This window comes from Canis aureus, chromosome 13, assembly GCF_053574225.1.
Source record: "Canis aureus isolate CA01 chromosome 13, VMU_Caureus_v.1.0, whole genome shotgun sequence".
Classification (NCBI taxonomy): Eukaryota; Metazoa; Chordata; class Mammalia; order Carnivora; family Canidae; genus Canis; species Canis aureus.
Window position 1 is genome coordinate 61,781,394 of NC_135623.1, and position 21,935 is coordinate 61,803,328.

General features: G+C 34.4%; 1 long non-coding RNA gene across 1 annotated transcript; it reads right to left on the reverse strand.

Annotated features, from left to right (window-relative positions):
- Positions 1-1,824: 1,824 nt before the first annotated feature.
- Positions 1,825-16,280, reverse strand: LOC144282612 (uncharacterized). Its single transcript, XR_013351104.1, has 3 exons — positions 15,867-16,280; positions 14,295-14,526; positions 1,825-2,368 (listed from the first exon to the last, which is right to left on the reverse strand). It is a non-coding gene; the product is annotated as an uncharacterized LOC144282612 (long non-coding RNA).
- Between the last annotated feature and the right edge of the window lie 5,655 nt (positions 16,281-21,935).

A 21,935-nucleotide genomic window follows, 5' to 3' on the forward strand; every position in this document is an offset into this window, starting at 1 on the left:
AGAGTGACCCTGTTTTCTCAAAATGACTTATCACACCATATCTAAATCAATAGAATTCAAACTTATATGCCCCTTTCTTCGCATTTTCCTGTTCTAGAGCTTCATAGTCCACCATGATAGTTACTAGCCATATGTGGCTGTATAAGTTTAACTCAAAATTTAAAATTCAGCTCTTCAGTCACACTAGCTACAATTAAAAGGCTAATTAGCCGCATGTGGCTAGTGTATGCTTTATTAGAACATTTTCACCATCACAGACACTATTCTATGAGATGGTGATGATCTAATACAAACTTTGGCTATTTTTTCACAAATTCTCTACAAAATAAAGGGAAAATGTCATTGGAAGCAATATTTTATATCTTTCCTACTCTTAACCTCAGAAATACTAAATCATATGTCTCTCTTTAATGTTACCATAATGTCATAGACAAACTACTCTTACAGCACTTAAATTACTAACTTAACTAACTTATTAAATAACTAACTTATTTATGTTATAATTGTTTTAATTCATTTTCTGTGTTTATTTCATAAAAATAAACTATGATGTATGTGAAATCACCTTGGTATCTATAATGTTTTCACTGTACACTAAATATAGTAGGCATTCAAGAAATATTTGCCAAATAAAATAAAAAAAAATCCATGAATACATGAAAGAAGGAATGAATTAATATGGACTTTGGGACTTCTTCCTTGATGGTATATTTTTATCAGTATAAAAAGATATAAAATAATATATCAAAAAATTACATAATATAATAAAATTTAGGAAGAAAAGAAAAATGAAAGTTTATTTTTAGTTTTTTGAAAATAAGCATGGAGTTTATAACAGTACAAAATGCAGAAAGTAGTTGAAATATTATTTATTTAAAAGAACAGAGAAAAGGTCCTAAGAAAAGGCAGTTGAGCATACAATCAGAGATCCACCATTTGATGATCAATTAAAAAGAGAGGGATATTAGGGATCCCTGGGTGGCGCAGCGGTTTGGTGCCTGCCTTTGGCCCAGGGCGCAATCCTGGAGACCCGGAATCGAATCCCACGTCGGGCTCCCGGTGCATGGAGCCTGCTTCTCCCTCTGCCTGTGCCTCTGCCTCTCTCTCTCTCTCTCTCTCTCTGTGACTATCATAAATAAAAAAAATTTATAAAAAAAAAAAGAGAGGGATATTAGACACATATTATACCATCAATCTCTAACAAGTCACATCTTAGTCTAGTTGATTCAAATAATCTGTTTTATTTAATCTGTAATAAAAATCTTAATATATTATAACATAAAATAACATAATATAAAAGTAGTAAATATTAAAAAATCAAAATCATTCTGAAAATAGTATAAAAGGCATAAATAATAGGAAAGTTTTTGTAACTACTTCAATTAATATATGGCATTGTTTGAAAAATACATTAGTTCAGGTTCATGGGTTGCTCTGTCCATTAAGCATCTGACTTCATCTCAGGTCATAACCTCAGAGTCCTGGGATCAAGCCCTGACTACAGCTCCGTTGATCAGTGAGGAGTCTGCTTGCCCCTCTCCTTCTCCTTCTGCCCTTCCCCTGCTCATGCTCTCTCACTCTCTCTCTGTATCTCAAATAAATAAATAAAATCTTTAAAAAATATTAGTAAAAATATTTAGTGGATTAGATTATTATACATGAAGCATATTATTAAAATAGGAAAAAAAACCCTCATTTTTATTTAACAACCTTTTCAACTTTGGATGGAATATAAGATATCTAGATATATTATTTCCCTTGGTTCTTCATGTTGACTAATAGCCTAAAATATATATTATTAAAATAGGAAAAAAAAACCTCATTTTTATTTAACAACCTTTTCAACTTTGGATGGAATATAAGATATCTAGATATATTATTTCCCTTGGTTCTTCATGTTGACTAATAGCCTAAAATATAAGTGGATCCAGAATTCTCAAGAACTAGTTACATAAACAAGGAAGCCATTTAATAATCTCATATCACAAAATGTCTGGAGATAGGTCATTTAAAGTTTAGTTCATTGACTAAAAACTACAACTTTTTTGCTCCACTCAAAGATTTGGGAGTGCCTTCACCAATGTCTCAGAATATCTGCTGCAATTCTAAACATGTCTTTACAAAAGTGCCCCCAAATAGGAATGAAAAGCACAGGACAAAATTTTTTTTCTCTATACAGGACTCTCTTATATGTAACGACAAATTTTCACAGAAGCAGAATCTTTTTATATTCTCTTTGCCAGATGAGAAACAAAGGCCTATATCTATTTCCATCATTATGGAATGGAAATGGATTGTTCTGATTGATAAACTAATCATGACTCACCTCTGGAATGGGCCATATCACCATCGAAACAAAATTAGGATTCTGAGAGCAAGGAAGACAGGGGAAATGACTAGTATGCAGACTGAGAGGTCTGCCATAATCATAAAAATCATTAAAGAAAACCATGGAAATTACTAAAACTGATATACAATTATAAGTACAGGTGGTCTGAGAAACGTCTGAGTATGAGAATAACAAAAGAAATAAAATATCCTGTTATTTCTCTTGTATAACTAAAGTAATTCTTAGCCTTTCTTCAAAGCACTTATGTCCTCATGATGAAATTTTACCACTATGAAATGTCACTTTATACCTGGTGAAGCTCTTCTTTTGAAATCTATTTTATCTAGTATTAATATAGCTACCTCAGGTGTCTTATGATTAAGGTGCATGGTATATAGATTTTCTATTCTTTCATTTCTATTCTATGAGTGCCTATATATGTATATATATATATACCTCCATACTGTTTCTCACAATGGCTACACTAATTTACCAATTTATACCAATAATGTAAGGCTTCCCTTTTCTCCACATCTCTGCCAACACTTTTTATCTATTGACACCAAAATAAATCCATCATAACAGTTATAAGGTAACAAACAACTCCTTGTGGTTTTGACTTACATTTACTTGATGTTGAGTAGTGTTGAGCACTTTTTCATGTACCTAGTGGCCATTTGTATGTCTTCTTTGGAAAAAATATCTATTCAGATCGTCTACCCATCTGCTAATGGAATTATATATTTTGCTATTGAGTTGTAGAAGTTCCTTATTTTGGTTGTTGACCCCATATCAGATATATGTTTTACAAATACAGTCTCCTATTCGGTAGGTTGCCTTTTCATATTATTGATTTCTTTCACTATGCAAAGCTTTTTACTTTAGCATAGTCCCACTTTAGTTGCCTTTGCTGTCACAGCCAAAAAATTATCACTAAGACTGATACCAAGTAGCTTTTTTCCTGTTTCCTTCTAGGAATTTTATGGTTTGAGGTGTTACATTTAAGTCTTAATCCATTTTGAGTTGATTTCTGTGTCCAGTGTAAAGTAGTTGTCTAGTTTCATTCTTTAGCATTTAAGTGTCCAGTTTTCCCAATAATAAAGAGACCATCCATTCCTCATTGTATATTCTTAGCTCCTTTGTTGTAAATTAATTGACTATATATGCATGGGTTTTGTTCCATTGATCTCTGTGTCTGTTTCTATGCCAATACCATACATTTTGATTACTATGGCTTTGTAATATAATTTGAAATCAGAAAGCATAATGCCCCCAGCTGTGTTCTTCTTATTCAGGATTAATTTAGTTTTTTGTGTCTTTTGTGATCCCATATGAATTTTAGGATTTTTCTATTTCTGTGAAAAATGTAATTAGTATTTTGATGAGGATTGCATTGAATCTGTAGGTTACATTCAGTAGCATAGATATTTTAATAATATGAATTATGTTAATAATTGGAAGAATTAATGTTATTTGTGTTCTCTTCAATTTCTTTCATTAATGTTATATAGTTTTAAATGTACAGGTCTTTCACCTCCTTGGTTAAACTTATTCCTAGGTATTTTAATCTTTTTGATACAATTCTCTTTATTTCTGATTTCCAATGATTTGGCTATAATGTAACTGAGTGTTCTTTATTTTTCTTAAATCTTGTCTGGAGGATATTGAGCATATTTGCCATCAAATCTGGAACATTTTGACACTCACATCCTCAAATAATTTTTATTTCTCAATTTCTCTTCCGTTTTCTTCCCAGTCTCCAATTACTTAATGATAGACCACTTAATATTATGCCACACATTACTGTGGTTCCTTCTTTTTTTCTCTCTTGGTGTTATAGTTTCAGTAATTTCTACTGGTTAGTCAGTCTTTAAGTTACTTGATCTTTTCTCCTGCAGTACCCAAACTTCTTTTAAGCTTACCTAGTGATTTTTTAAAAATTCTTCTATTGTGGTTTTGTGGTTTTAGAATTTATATTTGTTTTTTTCTTACTGTCTCTATTTTTCTAATGACACCCCCCATTTCTTTGTCCATTATATTAATCTTTTCCTTTAAAATAATGACATTTTTACAGTAGCTGTTTTTACATTTTTGTCATCTATAGGTTTGTTTCTATTAACTGCATTTAAAAAATGTTTTTACATCTTTATTTTAGAAAGAGATAGAGAGAGAACATGAGCATAGGGAGGAACAGAGAGAAAGGGAAAGAGAATCCCAAGTGGACCCTGTGTTGAGCACGTAGCCTAACATCAGGCTCAAACCCAGGATCCTGAGATCATGACCTGAGCCCAAATCAAGAGTCAGCTGTTTAACCAACTGAGCCCCTCCAGGAGCCCCTCTATTCATTGCATTTTTGTCCAAATACAGATCACATTTTCTTGCTTCTTTGTATTGCATTTTTTTATTGTATGGTGGACTCGTGGATATTACGCTGTTTATTTTAATTGTAGTATAGTTAACACACTATATTTCATTAGTTTCAAGTGTACAACATGATTCCACAAGTCTATAAGTTATGCTGTGCTCACCACAAGCATAGCTACCATCTGTCACCGTGCACTGCTATTATAATACCATCAACTGCATTTCCTATGCTCTACCTGGTGCTACTCTGTTTAGAGTCTGGTTTTTCTCCCTGTTAGAGAATATTAAGCTTAATTTAGCAGTGAGTGAATTTATGGATGATTTTTTACTGATGTTTATGTCAAATCTGAAAAAAACACATGTATTAATCAATCACACAGACAAATCAAAAGATAATTCTCTGAAGAGCTCAAGAAAAGGTACAGTGATTGATTTTCATTTTTACTAAAATTACTGTCCTTGACCATATGTAAATTGCTCTTTTAACTATTAAAAATAAAGTATTTGCTTTGCATTTTTTAAAAAGAAATCATATAAGAACTAAATTTATAAATAAGTTAATTAACCATAGAATGAATTATGTTTTAACTAATAAGACATATATCTAATTAAGCTATTAATAAATTTTGTGTGTGTTAAAAATAAAATACATAGATTAGAAAAAATAGACATAACTCTTAAATTTTGTAAGGACACGTCTAGAGTAGCCCTTACCTTGGGGCTAGGGTAGCCCTCCTGTCTTCTAGGAGCTTCTTTGAGTATTTGAAATGTTACCCAAGATCTCTCCATTCTGACTGGTATTTTTCTGCACTGTTTGACTTCTAAGATCTCTATTCAGCTCAGAGCCCTCTGGAATGGTTTGTTTGTTTTCTGGTGGGCCTCATGGAGTCTTACCCTGGGTACATACAGCTTAGTATTTGGCCAAAAACTCAAGGAAACACCTTTTCAGATTTCTGTGCTCATTTTTTTGCAGAGCTAACTCATCTTTGGTACCTTGCTCCACATATTCAGACACCTCAGCAACCCTGATACCTGATTTCTGCTTCCTCTTCCCAGAAATTCCGTCACTCTCTGCTTACGATCCAGTCCTCTGCATAAAGTTTGAAAAGTGCTCTGGGTGAAAATTGAGATAACTGTGTAGCTCACCTTGTGTTACATCTTCTCTAAAAGATCACAGCATGTTTGCTAATGCCTAAAAGCAGTTGCCTCATATATATTTTTTAAGATTTTATTTATTTATTCATGAGAGACACACAGAGAGAGGCAGAGACATAGGCAGAGGGAGAAACAGGCTCCTTACAGGGAGCCTATTGCAGGACTCAATCCCAGGGCCCCGAGATCACAACCTGAGCTGAAGGCAGATGCTCAACCACCAAGCCACCCAGGTGTCCCACTTCATATTTTTTATCAAGTTTCACAGCTGCTTACTGTGGACGGGTAAGCATAATACCTTTACTTCTAATACCCAAGCCAATACACTTTTCCAATACACTTATAAATAATACAATTTCTTGGTCTCACATTTAGCAACTTGTCCCAGACCTGTCACCCTACCTTAGTGAAAAAAAAAAATACTGTTTTCCAATGTACTTTGTCCACTCACATCTAATTTGCTTTTATTTTAAAACAACAGACTAAAAATCAAAAAGAATTTACAGGGTCTATCCTTGAAGATTCTTTAGGGGATTGTCTTTCTGGAGAAAAAAAAGTCACACGGAATAAACACAAAACATAGATTCCAGCCATTGCCTTAGTCTTATCACTCCTAAATACTATCACTTCTCCAGTGTTTGAGGCTCCCCAGTGATAAGTGTGCCAAATTAAAACCATAGAGCTTCTTCACTGAGGAGCTATGATTTGTGTTCAGCGTTAATCCCCATGGCTTTTACATCCCCAAGGTGCCCTCTTTTTGCTTCATTTACATTCTGATACCTCTCCTGTTCCATGGAGACAAGGTTCAGCTCAGCATTCAGCAGTTAGTGTTCAGCAGGAAAACAGTGAGCACAATGCACTGCTAACTTATAATTATTCTAAATGAAAACAATTTACCACTGAGATAATAGAGAGAATGCTGACATTCAGGACCTTATATAATGGATTACTCCTTATTTTAACCTACAATTCTAGATGGCCTTTGGTTACATATTTATTTGCGACTGCGATGCAGTTGCCCAGCAGAATTGACAGAGAGAACAAAGGGGGGAAATTGGTAAGGAAAAAGTGGCCGTTATAAAATAGTCCTAAGACCAGTTATTCTGTTACTTTCATATTTCTTTTTTATCACCCAGTGGTGCAACACATATTTCTTTTGCTTTCATACCTATAATTCATCTTCTAGCGGGTGATTGGATGGGTGAAAGTGACTTGGATTTATTTCTTCCCTGCTTGCCATATCACTATATATTTATTTGGCTTGTTGTTAAAGTTTTCAGTTACACTTTCAAAAACTTAAAGAGAAATTCTGACTGGATAAGAATTGCTTGAGGACTACTAGAAAAATATGATTTAAAGGAAATATTTGTAATTAAATTATTGCTCTTATGACGTGGATGGAGCTTGAGTGTATTATGCTAAGCAAAACAAGTTAGAGAATGATAAATACCATATGATTTCATTCATATGTAGAACTTAAGAAACAAATGGATTAACACAAGGGAAGGGGAAAAAAAGAGAGGGAAGCAAGCTATAAGAAATTCTTCTCAATTTTTTTAAAGGCTCCATATCCAACATGGGGCTTGAACTCACAACCCTGAGATCAAGACCCAAGCTGAGATCAAGAGTTGAACACTTAACTGACTGAACCACCCAAGCACCCCTAAGCAACCCTTAAGAATAGAGAATAAACTGAGGGTTGCTGGAGGGGAAGTGTTTGGGGGAGTGGGATGAGTTAAATGTGTGATGCGCACTTGTGATGAGCACTGGGTGTTATATGTAAGTGATGAATCACTAAATTCTATTCCTGAAACTAATATTACACTATATATTACCTAACTAAAACTTAAGTAAAAACTTGAAATAAAAAATAATGATTGCTCTCAATTGTAGGGAGCTAGGAATGTAAGTCATGAAGATCTGATATATAACAAATTATGTTACTGTTCTCTCATATTTCAAATGTCAATTAAGGAAATAATAACCAGGGACACCTGGGTGGCTCAGTGGTTGAGTGTCTGCCATTGGCTCAGGTCATGATTCCCGGGGAGTCCTGGGACAAAGTTCCGCATCAGGCTCCTCACAGGGAGCCTGCTTCTCCCTCTGCCTATGTCTCTGCCTCTCTCTCTGTCTCTCATGAATAAATAAATAAAAATTTTAAAAAAAGAAGTAATAACCATCGTAGTTAACATGCATATGTAACCACGATTTCACTTAAAATGCTCTTTTTATTTGTTGATTATTCACTAAGAATGAGATCGTGTGAATTAATTATCTCTTGGATTTATCTGAGAAATTTTTCTAATATTTAGAAAAGGAAAGATTGATCAAATATTATAGCTTTCATATGGCAGATGAAAAAATTCATCCATTTTATTTGGCACAGAACATATGAAATAATAATTGTATTCCTGAAACGTTACCCTTCTCCTAATATATTTTTTTCTTTTGAAACATAAAAGGAAATAAAGAAAGATGTCCTCTTAATTAAAATAAATCCAAAAGCAAAAATATTTATATTTAATGATTCCAACATATTCACAGTATGCTTCAAGTAACAGGCATCTTGAATCTTTTTATTACTTGGGTCCTAAAACATAGCTTATAATTTCTTCTAATGCGTAAGTAGATCATATAAGGTAAGATTGTCTAAATAGGCTAGTTTAGTAAATGCCATCCAAACACATCAACCTAACTGCTTCTCATTAAAAACATAATCTGCCTTCCTATCTTCATTAAGAAGAAGAAATGTTTCCAATGAAATATTTTGCCAAGTAGCTTAGTTCAAAATGTTATAACTATGCATGTGGAAAATTGGAAACTCAAGTACTGGTGATTCTTTTTTACATTAATTTTCAAACAGCCAATGTATAGACTAGACTTAGTAAAATCAAGGTTTAATTATTTCACTGGTCTAATTAAAATAATCTTTATTGAAAGATACACTGGCAGTGATTTGTGCATTAATTACAAATGCTGAGCATCACAAAACAGCATGATCTTTCATTCAAAAAGCACAGCTCTTTGCCCAGTTAAGTAATGTAGCAGTAGGGAAATGTCATGATTCAAGGACTTAGGCAATGTAATAGGAGCTCTGGGATTTTTTAAAATCTCAATTTACCTACAGAATGACCTTGGACTAGTCTCTTGATACTAGTTAATTCCCCAAGTTCAGTTATTAGAACATAGCTGGAAAATGGGAAACTTGCTTTAACTATGTGTTGTGCAGAAACTTGCTTTAACTATGTGTGTATAAGCAGGCGTTAAGGCTGGCCATTATGGTTTGAAATAAACTCTGAGACTATGCAAAATAAAACAATCATATTATTTTCATCAAAGACAGAAATATCATTATTTTGTAACCAAAAGAATGATGATAATTTTTCCAATGAGATAATTTTAGCTCTAGGTTACCATTTATTTCTCTACCTTGGCTTAATTCTTTATTTTGACTGATAGCATTTAAAAAGATTTATTGACAGATAATATAATTACAATATGTTATGATTAGAGGATAAGCATATATAACAGTGTGATGTCAAAGAGAAAGTCCAGTGCTTGGAGAAATAAGCTCTTCCTTTAAACTCGGCTCTGTTAACTGATTTGATGATTGAGCATGGGCAGCAAATTGAAGATAACTCTTTTTTTTTATCTTTACAGACATAATATACAAAATTTCTGCCTCATCTATGTCTCATGGCTGAGAGAATCCAATTAGAAAATATCTATAAGTAGTAATTCTTTCCTGAAACTTAAATTGCCATGATCATCACCATATATCATTACTTATGGATAGTAACTAAAGGTAACACGGGCCCAGTTATGCCTTAACCATGGATTTATTCTAACTGTGGAAATTGCTTATATTATAGGCAACATATGGGGCTCCGGGGTCACTCAGTGGTTGAGCATCTGCCTTTGGCTCAGGGCATGATCCTGGAGTCCCCACATCTAGTCCCACATCGGGCTCCTGCATGGAGCCTGCTTCTCCCTCTGCCTATGTCTCTGGCTCTCTGCCTCTGTGTTTCTCGTGAATAAATAGATAAAATCTTTTTAAAAATGTGCACATGTGATTATCTCATCCATGGTGGACAAATATGCTTTGAGAAGTGGGCAGGTGAGGATGGTAACAAAAAAGAGATAAAAAGATTATAAATATTTTTTCATCTGATTGTCTTGGCGTAGAGAATAGCCTATTCTTGTTTGTTGGTGACTCTAAGAGTTGTGTGTTTGTGTTAATTTTTCAGAAAAGGTGTCATTTAATCTCAATCCACTTGGTCTCATTAGAGATAATCAGAGTATTTTCCTTGTTTTTGGAACATTTTCTATACGAGCTATCTCTTGTTATCAGAACCAATTTTCTATAGACGTAAGAATGATACCAGAAAAAGTCTGTTACTTTTTGAGTTAAATGGATTCTTCAGCGGAATGTATTATCCTGTGAATAAGACTTTTTTATTTGATTGGCAGAGTAAACTACTATGACAGAATAAACGCTATTTCAGTTTTACCCTACTTCATTGCTTTTCAAAAAATATGTTCATAATCAGTGTAAGAGAACATACCTCAATAATCTAGCACCTGTTTCCCTTCCCCAAGAACAATGCAGAGACCATAGGAAGTGCTCATCAAAACACACTCAGCCAGCCACTAATTGAAACTCAATCTTCTAATTTTTTTCTGTATTTTTAGGTCATGCTGATTTATGGTTCTTTTTCATTGGTACAAATCTATCATTTGCCTCATAGTTGTTTTTTTTTTTTCCAGAAATTCTCTCTTTCCTCATATTCATGCCAAATAGATTCTAGAAACCTCCTCTTTTTGCAGCTGTTTATGTGTTTACATCCTCTGCCCATGGACACTTTCATACTTGAATTATAGATAATATATGCTAGTATATTACATATAGTAGCAGGTTTAAAATCCATGAAAACAGGAAACTGCCTTTTTTGCAGCCTCTATAACACAAAGCAGTGTGTCAGTGTTTGGCACATGGCAGATAGGACATTTTTTCAGATAGAATAACTCAATGTACAGATAAAACCAGCCACTTAGTATTTATTTCTAGATGCAAGAGTGTATCTGAAAGATTTTCAGCACTCATCAAAATGAATCTTGTGTGTGTGTACGTGCTTTTAAGTATGAAATTTCAAAATACTGTTTTTGAAAAATAACAACAACAACATGATTTTAAGTCAAGGACTGATTGTCAGAAATTTACTTTCATAAACATATGTTGTGTGTGAAATAAACATTAATTAAATTGTATGTCTGTGGGAAGATTTAAAGTCAATATATAGAAATAATTACGTTACTATTAATAGTAATGTGTTTTTATAAAACATAAATGATTTTCATAGCAAGAAAAATGAGGCAGGTTTTTCTTTTCAATTCTAATATTCAATTTTATATTATTTTTAGTAATTGCTATTCATTCTCATATGTGATAGAAAGATAAGGCACATTGATCAATATAACTGCAGAATTCAAGTATCTGTATTCAAGAAAGAGAGAGGGAGAGAGGAGGTGGATGGAGAGAAGAAAACAGGAAGAAAAAAGGAAGGAAGGAGGAAGGAGGAAGAGGGAAGGAAAGAAAGAGAGAGAGGAAGAAATGAGAAAGAGGGAGGGGGCAGGAAGGAGAGAGAGAGAAACAAAATTTTTTTTCCAAGGGTAGTAGCAACCTGCCCTAATTTTAACTCCCCATTATGAAAAAAAGAAACTCTTCCACAAATGAAGTAATCCTCAAACTTGACTCATCTGCATGTTAATGGAAAAATATTTCAATTTTACCGGTGTCTGTTACAGACTGGGTATGATCCAACTCCTTGCTATTTCAGAAATAGTCATTAGAATTTAATATTGCTGTCTGTTGCATTCACAGTCTGAATATTTTAATACATAGGAGGAAATGATTCTGTATGAGAAAATGCTTGAAAATGCTGTATTTAATTAATGCCCAAGGGAAGCCATGAAAAAGAAAAAAAATTGTACTTGTCACATACTAATTTTAAACACTGTTTACCAGATTTACTTATATGCACTGCTCTAGCCTCCCACTCAGCAGTTTGATAATAGCAGAGCAGTTCCGTGCAGCACGAATCCTTGGTTTCTAGAATTCAGTGGGAGGAATAGGATACAAAGAATAGATGAAGAAGCTGCACATCAATGCAGCTAAATTCTAAGGTTTAAGGCAGACCCTCAGTTATAAACACCTGCTCAGAGGCAAGCAGATACATGGGAGACTATAAGCTTAAACTGGATACCAGCTATTTATACCCTCACAAGGCAGTGAACTATTTGGCTTATGTAATACAGATGGTAGATGATAGATAGATAGATAGATAGATAGATAGATAGATAGATAGATGATAGATAGATAGATAGATGATAGATAGATGATAGGTAGATAATAGATAGATACATGATATAGATAGATGATGATGATGATGATGATAGTAGATGATAGATAGATAGATAGATAGATAGATAGATAGATAGATGTAGATGGATAATAGATAGATGATAGATGATAGAGATAAATAGATGATAGAGATAGATGATAGATGATAGATAGATAGATAGATAGATAGATGATAGATGATAGAACAGGCTCTATCGAACATTTTTAGTCAAATCAATCTAATAGAGTAGTTTATAAGTGTTTCTTTTCTAAATGAAGAGACATTTGTATGAAGAAAAAGAGAATGAAAAATAAATTCAACAGATTCTCTTTCAATTTCACTATGTGGCTAGAATTCAACAGAACTGAATTCTATCTCAGAGAATTCTAGGAATTATTTGACTTCTGTTTCAAATAAATAAAACTGTCTTATTTCTGACCTGGATTAAATAAATGTAAAACCTTTACCACAAGAGGCAGAGACCCCTGGTATTGGACCACACCAAGGCATGAATATAGTCATACAAAGAGAAAGAGAAAAGAACTAATGGGAATTATTTGGTTAGGTGCCATGCATTAATGTTATCTCACTTGACATTTGTGGTAATGAAATGAGGCAAATTTAACCTTATGTATTCACAAAAATTCTTAGAAAAGCAACTCGTTGACCAGAACACTAAATTAAGTCTAAGTATGTGTTGCTTCCATTGATCATGTGTTTTGTGAAATAAAATCAAGCTTGTTGGAGAGTTAACTATTTATTACTGTTTATCTTCCAAGTCTGCCGGCCAGTCCACAATTACACAATCAAATTGTGGTTATATATTTTCATGGCATCCTTCTCCCTCCAGGGCACTCTTTGATGCAATCCTGAGTACTGGCCTTTGGCTTGTACTCTGAAAATATCTCCAGCTCTTCCCAATCTTTTACCATAAGGTATAAGATGTGGGGAGTAAAAAGAACATCAGAGGTCCTAGATTGAACAGTCTCCCTCCAAACTCTTGACCCTGCCGGAAACCCAGAATGTGATCATTTGGAAATATGGTCATTGGAAGTGTAATAAGATCGGACAGGATTAGCATGTTTCTAATCCAATATGACTGGTGTCTTTATAAGAAAAGAAGCACAGAAATAGACCCGGAAGGTGAAAACCATGTGAAGACAGAGATGGAGATTAGCGTGATGCTCCTACAAGTCAAGGAACACCCAGGATTGACATCCATCACCAGAAGCTAGAAAGAGACAAGGAAAGATCCTCCCATAGAAACTTCAGAGAGAACATGGCCCTGCCGACACCTCAATTTCAGACTTCTAGCTCCCAGGACAGTGAAACAATAAATTTCTATTGCTATAAGCCTTAGAGTTTGGGGTAATTTGTTATGCAGCCCTAGGCAACTAATACACCAGCTTTACCGACTGAGAGACTTATTCCATACATCCTTCTTTAATCTAGCCTGCTTTTTATTTATGCCTACCCAAGAACCATAATTTTCCTTCTATTACACAGTCATTCTCCATTCTATTCTAGTCTAAATCCTTCCCTAACTGTGAGAGAATTTCCAGCACCCTTGATCTTGTCTGCTCTTTGCCTCAAACCTTTTGAAAATATCGATGCATAGATCATTTTTTCATGAAATCTCAAATAGTTGCCCATAATCAGAAGAATTGGAAGAGAGGAACTGAAGACTGCTTTAAAGTTAGGGGCTCAGTGTCCCAGGAGAATGAGGAATGTGGTCTCAACCTTGTATGACCTCTCTCTTTCTCTGGCCAATCAAAAGAAGGATTTGAATTTCATCTAGATGATCTCTCAGAAGCGATTGTTCTGATTCTTTGTTCTTCTCTCCGAACAGGGAGCATATAGCAGGGAGAGGGTCATCCTTAGTGTTATTTTAGTCCACTATCAGTGAAATAATTCGCCAGTACCAGACCTAATAACATTGTTAAAACTGAACCATACAGCAGAGATTTGGCTGTCAATTATTTAGGTGTTGACAACCTGCCCTTTGTGTCTTTTCCATGGAAACAAATAAAAAGATAAATACGAGTCACCTGCTGTCCTCTGAAGCTTGTCGTCGGGTAGGCTGGTGTCATGGGACTTTGCCAGTGTGTTTTGCGGCAGCACAATGACCCTGCTGAGGTGCCATCTGCACTCCGAGACCTGGAATCCTGACTACAATTACCTGCCAGTGCCAAAGTCAGGGACGGTACACGTCTTGCGTTTACAGTGACAATATTTTTTACCCCAAAATCAGGACACAGTGCCTGACAGGTACAGCTATACCTATGGGAACAATGAAACAGGATATTTAAATTCAAGACTGTCCTAGAAAATCTGAGATATATTTCAGCCTAAAGTTATCTGATCTGCTGGATGCAATTGGAATTGTGAGAGAAAAGTAAAAGATGGATTCATTCATCTTTAAAAAAAAAGTGATTAAAATAAACTTATATCAAGTATTTTAACTTCAATCTCGCTGAAAAACTATTTTATTATATTACCACATAATCTATATTATGTATTTAGATTTTATAGACATCTTTATGCTATAAAAATAAGATGAAAGAATGAAAAAAATTATTGTTGAGGAGCTGTATATATGCAATACCAGTAACTTATAACTTCCTTTTCTGTTAGGATTCAAGTCAGATTCATGATAATGGGAATAATGAGAGCTGCTCTTAGCCACTAAGCGCACTCTATGCGCTAGGCATTGGTAGGTGAGATAACACACGTATTAAGCCTCCTGCATGCCTTGTCTCATCTAATTCTCTCAATAATCCACAGGGTAGGCATATTAACTCCACTTTGCGAATGAAAAAATTAAGCCCAAAGTCACATGGCTAGAAAAACCACAGATCAGGAATCAAACATAATTCCACCTAAATACCGATCACGGTGGTAAATAGGAAATTAGAATTCACCAGAACATTACTTAAGAGAAACTGTCCTCCACCTTTTTCTACTTGAGAGACCATGTCAACAAGCCAACCACTTCCAATTTCAAATGTTAACCATAGTTACACCCTTTTACCTTCCACATTAGAAAGAGCCATCAGTAAAGCAAGTAAATGGGAATGAAGGGAATACCCAGGAAACAGATTTGGACCATGGGACGGTTTCATTTTCAATGATGAGGACTTTATTTAAATGTGGTCCAAATATAAGAAATAGGAATATTTTATACTCAATATATTCAGTACAGAGATGTGTTATGTACTGGCACATGTATATATGATGGAGATTTTTATTTCATGAACAGGAAAACTGTGACTATTAAAAAGGGCTAATCAATCTTGTTTTTATTTTTGTGAGAACCGATTTTACTTTATTTATTTACCATACTCCCCACAATACATGTAGTTATATTAGCAGCAATACGTGATTGCTTTTTGACAAAAGACAATTTTACTGATTAAAAACCAGGCTGCTGTACTTAAATATGTAGCAGTTTCCATGGAAACAATTTTACTTTGAGTCAGAGCATATCTTGTTTTAGGGAGAGTAGTCTGTTGTTATGGCAATGGGAACTGAACTTGAGCATTTTTCCCAAAAGAAGACTAACACAGGATAGATAATAGGGTTGCCAATTATGAAGCACAGAGAAATATGAGTGTACTTACCTTAGCTTATAGAAATTCTAGCTGGTAAAGATAGTAGACACCATTTTAGTCTTGTTAGGGAATCTCTTGTTCCATGTGCCTCCATTACTTTATTTTTAATTGTAACAAATAATAATAATGTCATATTATCCTTGAAATTCTGTTCATTGAAGACAACAAATTCACATCATGGTTTCTATAGCAACCGTATATGCTGTCTCATTAAAACATTAGTATGAACAAGAAAAACATTAATATGAACTATACTAAAGATACTAGAAGAATCAAGGATACCTGGGTGGCTCAGTCAGTTAAGCATCTGCCTCTTGATTTCAGCTCAGGTCATGATCTTTGCAGCATGAGATGGAATACCCTCCCCCGCCCCATCCAGCTCCACGTTCTGCAGGGAGTCTACTTGAGATTCTTTCCTTCTCTCCCTCTGTCCCTCCCCCTGCTCATTCTTACTCTCTATCTCTCTCTCAAAAATAAATAAATAAATCTTTTTAAAAAGATACCATAAGAATCATAATTTGTCACCTATTTCATGACATTACGGCAATGATGATAATAACAAATAGTCAAAATTTATAGACTGCCATGTCTAGAATACTCTAAGATAGTTACATTCTCACATTAAAATTCTCAAAATACCTCTCTTTGTGTGAGATATTATTAATATCTTCATTGTACAGAAAAGGAAACTGAAGCACAGAGGTTAATCTATTTATCCAAGGTCACACATCAAAGAAGTGCCATAGCAAAGAACCAAACTTGTGAAGTCCATGCTCTTAACTACCTTATGTTAGCATTTCTTAATTGCTTGACAAATTAGTTTTTGTTTTCTTATATTAATATTAAATCTCAATTTAAATTTAAACTACTTTAAATTACTTTATTTTTTATTTAAATAAATTATGTTTAATATCTAGTCTTTCCAAGAGTGTGCATAAACTTCAGACAAGAATTGACAATACAAACTTGAATTTAACTGAACCAAATAAAAATAGAGTGACTCATCTCAAAAATGACCCTGTGATATTATTAGTACGTTTAATCTTAGAACTAATTAATATTTAAGTAATTTAGGGTTGTAAATGTAAGAGCCTTATTTGGAGTGAAGAGAGAAGGATTTCTTGAGGGATTATTCTGAATATATTTGTAAGTCTGAAATATATATGCAAATATGAAAATGGCAACTAAAGGATTTACTGTGATAGGTCTCTAATTAGAATTGCAAAATATTTCATTTCAGGGGCTTATGCCTTTCCTCATCAAAAATGTTCAGCCTTTTTAAACCAAAGCCGTTTTTCCTACCAGTTTGTATGTTGCAGATGAATCATGAATTCATCTCATTTTAGTCTCTTAGGCAATGATTACATAAGTATTTCAATAACACAAAATGTTCATTCCACTTTGTGTTATTGAAAACACTTGCATTATTAAAAACAAAACAAAACAAAACAAAACAAAACAAGACAGCTTTCCCTGCTACCTTGTTTCCGTGTAGACAGGTGAAGTTATGATAAATAAGTGGCATCTCAAAAGATAATGGTTGACAGGATAAAGGTTATAAACACATAAAAAAATCACTGCAATAAATATTTTCTAAATGCAGTGATATTAAAAGTATTCCCTTTTGAGTTAGAAGTAGGACAAGAATGCTGCTATTATCACCCCCTCAGCATTGCACTAAGACCTGAGCCAGCCAACTAACACAAGCAAGACTGGTTAGCAAAAGGTTATCAGATGTTCCTTTTATATTAACACTCAAAACACTTAATACTTGATATTAAGATGTTCTTAAATAAAGAACACTGCAAACAGTAATTTGCTTAAATAGCAACGTGGGTTAGTAAAAAGCCATTGCTCTAGCTAATGGCTTTTCTCATGCCTGTGCTTTGGTTAACTTGCCAATGCACGTATCCTGTGTAACCCAGTCACCCCCACCTCTTTCACAGCCCAAATCCTACACCTTCATTCTCCGACTGAGGTTACACCTCAATTATTAATTGTTCACACAATGCTTGTCCTCTACTTTCACTCTGGTTTTTGGTCTCGCACTCACAAATATGCTCAGATCTGACTCACTGATAAAATGTATCCAGCTATGACCTTGATGCTTCAAATTGCAGAGAAAAACAGGAGTTTACTTCTAGGCATGCTCACTTCCTGAAGACTGTGTAATCATTAGGTAGTTGGGAATATGGACTTGGACCTCAGAGTAAGAACAATGTTAGAGACACAAATAGCAGTTATTCACAAATGTGTATGTGTGTGTATGCTGTGATATAAAGCAATATATGATGTTCTAATATCATTCTAAATGTAACTGCAATTTACTGATTCCCAGTTAGCACATATATTGCTACAACTGAAAATCAGTTTTCAAGGTAGGAACTATCTTCATTGAACAGATAACTGAAGTCTAAGGAGAAAAAAAAATAATATGCCAAAGTGATACAATTTTTCGATTAGTAAGTAATGGATCTTGTACATGAATACAGGTCTTATGGTGGGGCGATGGGATAACTGGGTGATGGACATTAAAGAGGGCACGTGAGGCAATGAGCGCCGGGTGTTATATAAGACAGATGAATCACTGACCTCTACCTCTGAAAGCAATAATACATTATATGCTAATTAATAAATTCAAATAAGTATTTTTCTAAAAGACGTGTTCATTTCTCTATAGCGCAACATAGCTCAAAAAACTTCAAAATATTTTAGCGTATTGTAGAAAGGATGTTTTGCCTACCAAATTGATTATTATTTTGGAAGCTATGTTTTTATCTTTCTTCATTTTCTGCAAGATAACCATTATATTCTATAGTTTCATCAATTTCAATGGATCCTAAGGCTTTTTCTTTCTTCATAATCGTCATCTCTTAAGTCATATTTGTTCATATACATCCAATCTTCCCAGCTTTTTCATAATGCTATTTCTGCAGGAAACAACAGCTTTATTTTAACATTGAATACATTTGTTCTGTCTCCATCTTTGTTTCTGTTCTTTTTTCCTTTGTATACCTCTGATTGATCACCTATCTATCATCTATCATTTGTTTCATATCACTTGTGAGCATTGAAAATGGGCAGAATGTACTGTGCATTAATCATGAACAGTTTCTTTTGACTGATGTAGAATCTCTTTTTTACTTCACTTAAAAGGTATGGTTTCTATTGTGCCTAGTTTAACAGATTGATAAACTTTTTAATCAAATATATTTTTTCTACAACAGCCATTTCTGTATATTGTATTTGATACAAAATCACATGCAACCATCTTGCAATATATTTTTTGTAATCATTCTTTCATTCATTCCACAAACATTTTTTTGAGTTTATTATGAGAAGTGTCCTGAGCTAGGCCTTGGGTATAAGGGGTAGTGACACAAGTCTGTGCTATTAAGGAGCTTACATTCCGGGAAGACAAGGAAATAAATAGCTAGCACTTATAGTGGATTATAAATGCCATTATAGAGATAGCCAAGACTTCTTGTTTCTGATTCTGCAGAGCTTAGAAACCCCTATTCCACCATAACAGTAAGTAAAAAGCTAAATAGACTAAAAAAAAAAAATCAATGACTTTTCTAGAATATATGATAGAGTGGTGGACACAGGACAAACCAAAGCCCCCAAGATTAGAGAGACAGACAGAAGAATACAGAGAGTCATGATGTTCCTAGAGTAGAAATAGCCACTGAAACCAGTGTCAGGGTAGGAAACTTTTACTGTAGCTGATAAACTGCTGGAGGCTCAGTATGGACAAGTCAGAGAGTTAACTGATAAAGAGTTAGCACCCAAAGTTTATAAAGAACTTATCAAACTCAACACCCAAAAAAAACAAATAATCCAGTTACGAAATGGGCAGAAGACATGAATAGACATTTTTCCAAAGAAGACATGCAGATGGCCAACAGACACAGGAAGAAATGCTCCATATCACTGATCATCAGGGAAACACAAATCAATACCACGATGCCAGACCACCTCACATTTGTCAGAATGGCTACAATTAACAACACAGGAAACAATAGATGTTGGAAAGGATGTGGAGAAAGGGGAATCCTTTTGAACTATTGATGGGAATGCAAAGTGGTGCTGCCATGCTGGAAAACAGTATTGAGGTTCCTCTAAAAGTTAGAAATAGAACTTCCCTAAGATCCAGCAATCATATTACTAGGTATTTGCACAAAGGATACAAAAATGCTGATTTGAAGGGCCACATGCACTCTGATGTTTATAGCATCATTATCATCAATAGCCAAATTATGGAAAGAGTCAAAATATCCATCAATAGACGAATGGATTAAGAAGATGTGGTATGTATGTATGTATATATTTATTTATATAATGACTTATTACTTGGGCATCAAAAAGAATGAAATCTTGCCATTTGTAACTATGTGGGTGGAGTTAGAGTATATTATGCTAAGCAAAACAACTCAGTCAGAAAAACACAAATATCACATGATTTCATTTATATGTGGAATTTAAGGAACAAAACAGATGAACATAGGGAAAGAAGGAAAAAGATAAAAAGAAAAAGGGCAAACCATAAGAGACTCTTAACTATAGAGAACACACTGAGTGTTGCTAGAGGGGAGAGATGAGCTAAGTGAATGATGGGTATTAAGAGGGGACTTGTTGTGATGAGAACTGGGTGTTATATGTAAATGATGAATCACTGAATTCTACTCCTGAAACCAATATTACACTATATGTTAACTAACTAGAATACGTTAACTAACAAGAAAAACTTGAAACAAAATTTTTTTTTTAATTTTTTTTTAAAAATAGAAAACTCCAGGGGGATTCAATCATAGGGAGTGTCTCAACAATTTTGTGAATTTTACCTCTAGGAGCTTAACCAAGTTTCAGAGTAAATATGAGAGAAAAATTCCCTGAAGGCCTACTTATAGCAATTCTCTTATCAAGTACATCAAGAAAAGATTGCAAGGCATACCAGAAAGCAAAAGCCCCAGCAATTTAGGGAGACAAAGCAAATATAGCAGGGATGTTAAATTATCAGAACAGGAATTTAAAATAATAGTATGCCGAAAGCTATAATGGATAAAGTAGGCAACATGGAAGAAGAGATGGCCAATGTATACAGAGAGATAGAAATCCTAAGAAGGAACTAAAAAGAAATGCTAGTGATGAAAAACACTGTAATAAAAATGAAGAGTGGCTTTGATGGGCTTATTAGGACACTGAATTTGGCTGAGTCTGAAAACGTCTCAATAGAAACTCCTGAAACTGAAAAGGAAGGAAATAAAGTCTTGAGAAAAACAACAGCAAAATAACTGGGAACTGTAAGACAAGTACAAAAAGCATAGCATAGGCATGATGGTAGTTCCAGAAAAATAAAGAGGAAAGTAGAGAAGAAATATTGGACAATTAATAACAGAATTTCTCCAAAATAAAGTCTCCAAACCAAACCACAGACCCAGGAAGCCCAGAGAATATTGAGCAAGGCTAAAGTCAAGACTACACCTAGACATATCACTTTCAAACTGCAGAAAACTAAAGATAAAAACGTTACTGAAAGAAATCAAAGACAAAAACCACCTTGCTTATGGAGGAGCAAAGATAACAATCACAGTTAGCTTTTCCTCGTGGACAGTGCAAACAAGAATGACTTGGATGTTGAGATAAAAAAACCCACCAACCCAGAATTCTGTATCCAGTGTAATTATCCTTTAACCAGGAAGGGCAGGGGGGCCTGGATGGCTTAGTCAATTCAGCATTGGACTCTTGATTTTGGCTCAGGTCATGATCACAGGTCATGGAATTGAGCCCCACACAAGGCTCTGGGCCCAGCAGAGAGTCTGCTTGGGATTCTCTCTCCCTCTTCCTCTGCCCCTCTGGCTGCTCTCTTTCCCCACCCCGCTAAAATAAATAAATAAATTTTAAAATATTAAAAAAAAATGAAGAAGAAATAAGGACTTTTCCAGACAAACAGAAATTGAGGGAACTGGTTGCCAGTAGATCTGCTTTGCAAACAGTGTTAAGTTCTTTAGAGAGAAGGAAAATAATATAGGTTGGAAACTCCTATCTACATAAATAAAGAGCATCTGAGAAAGAATG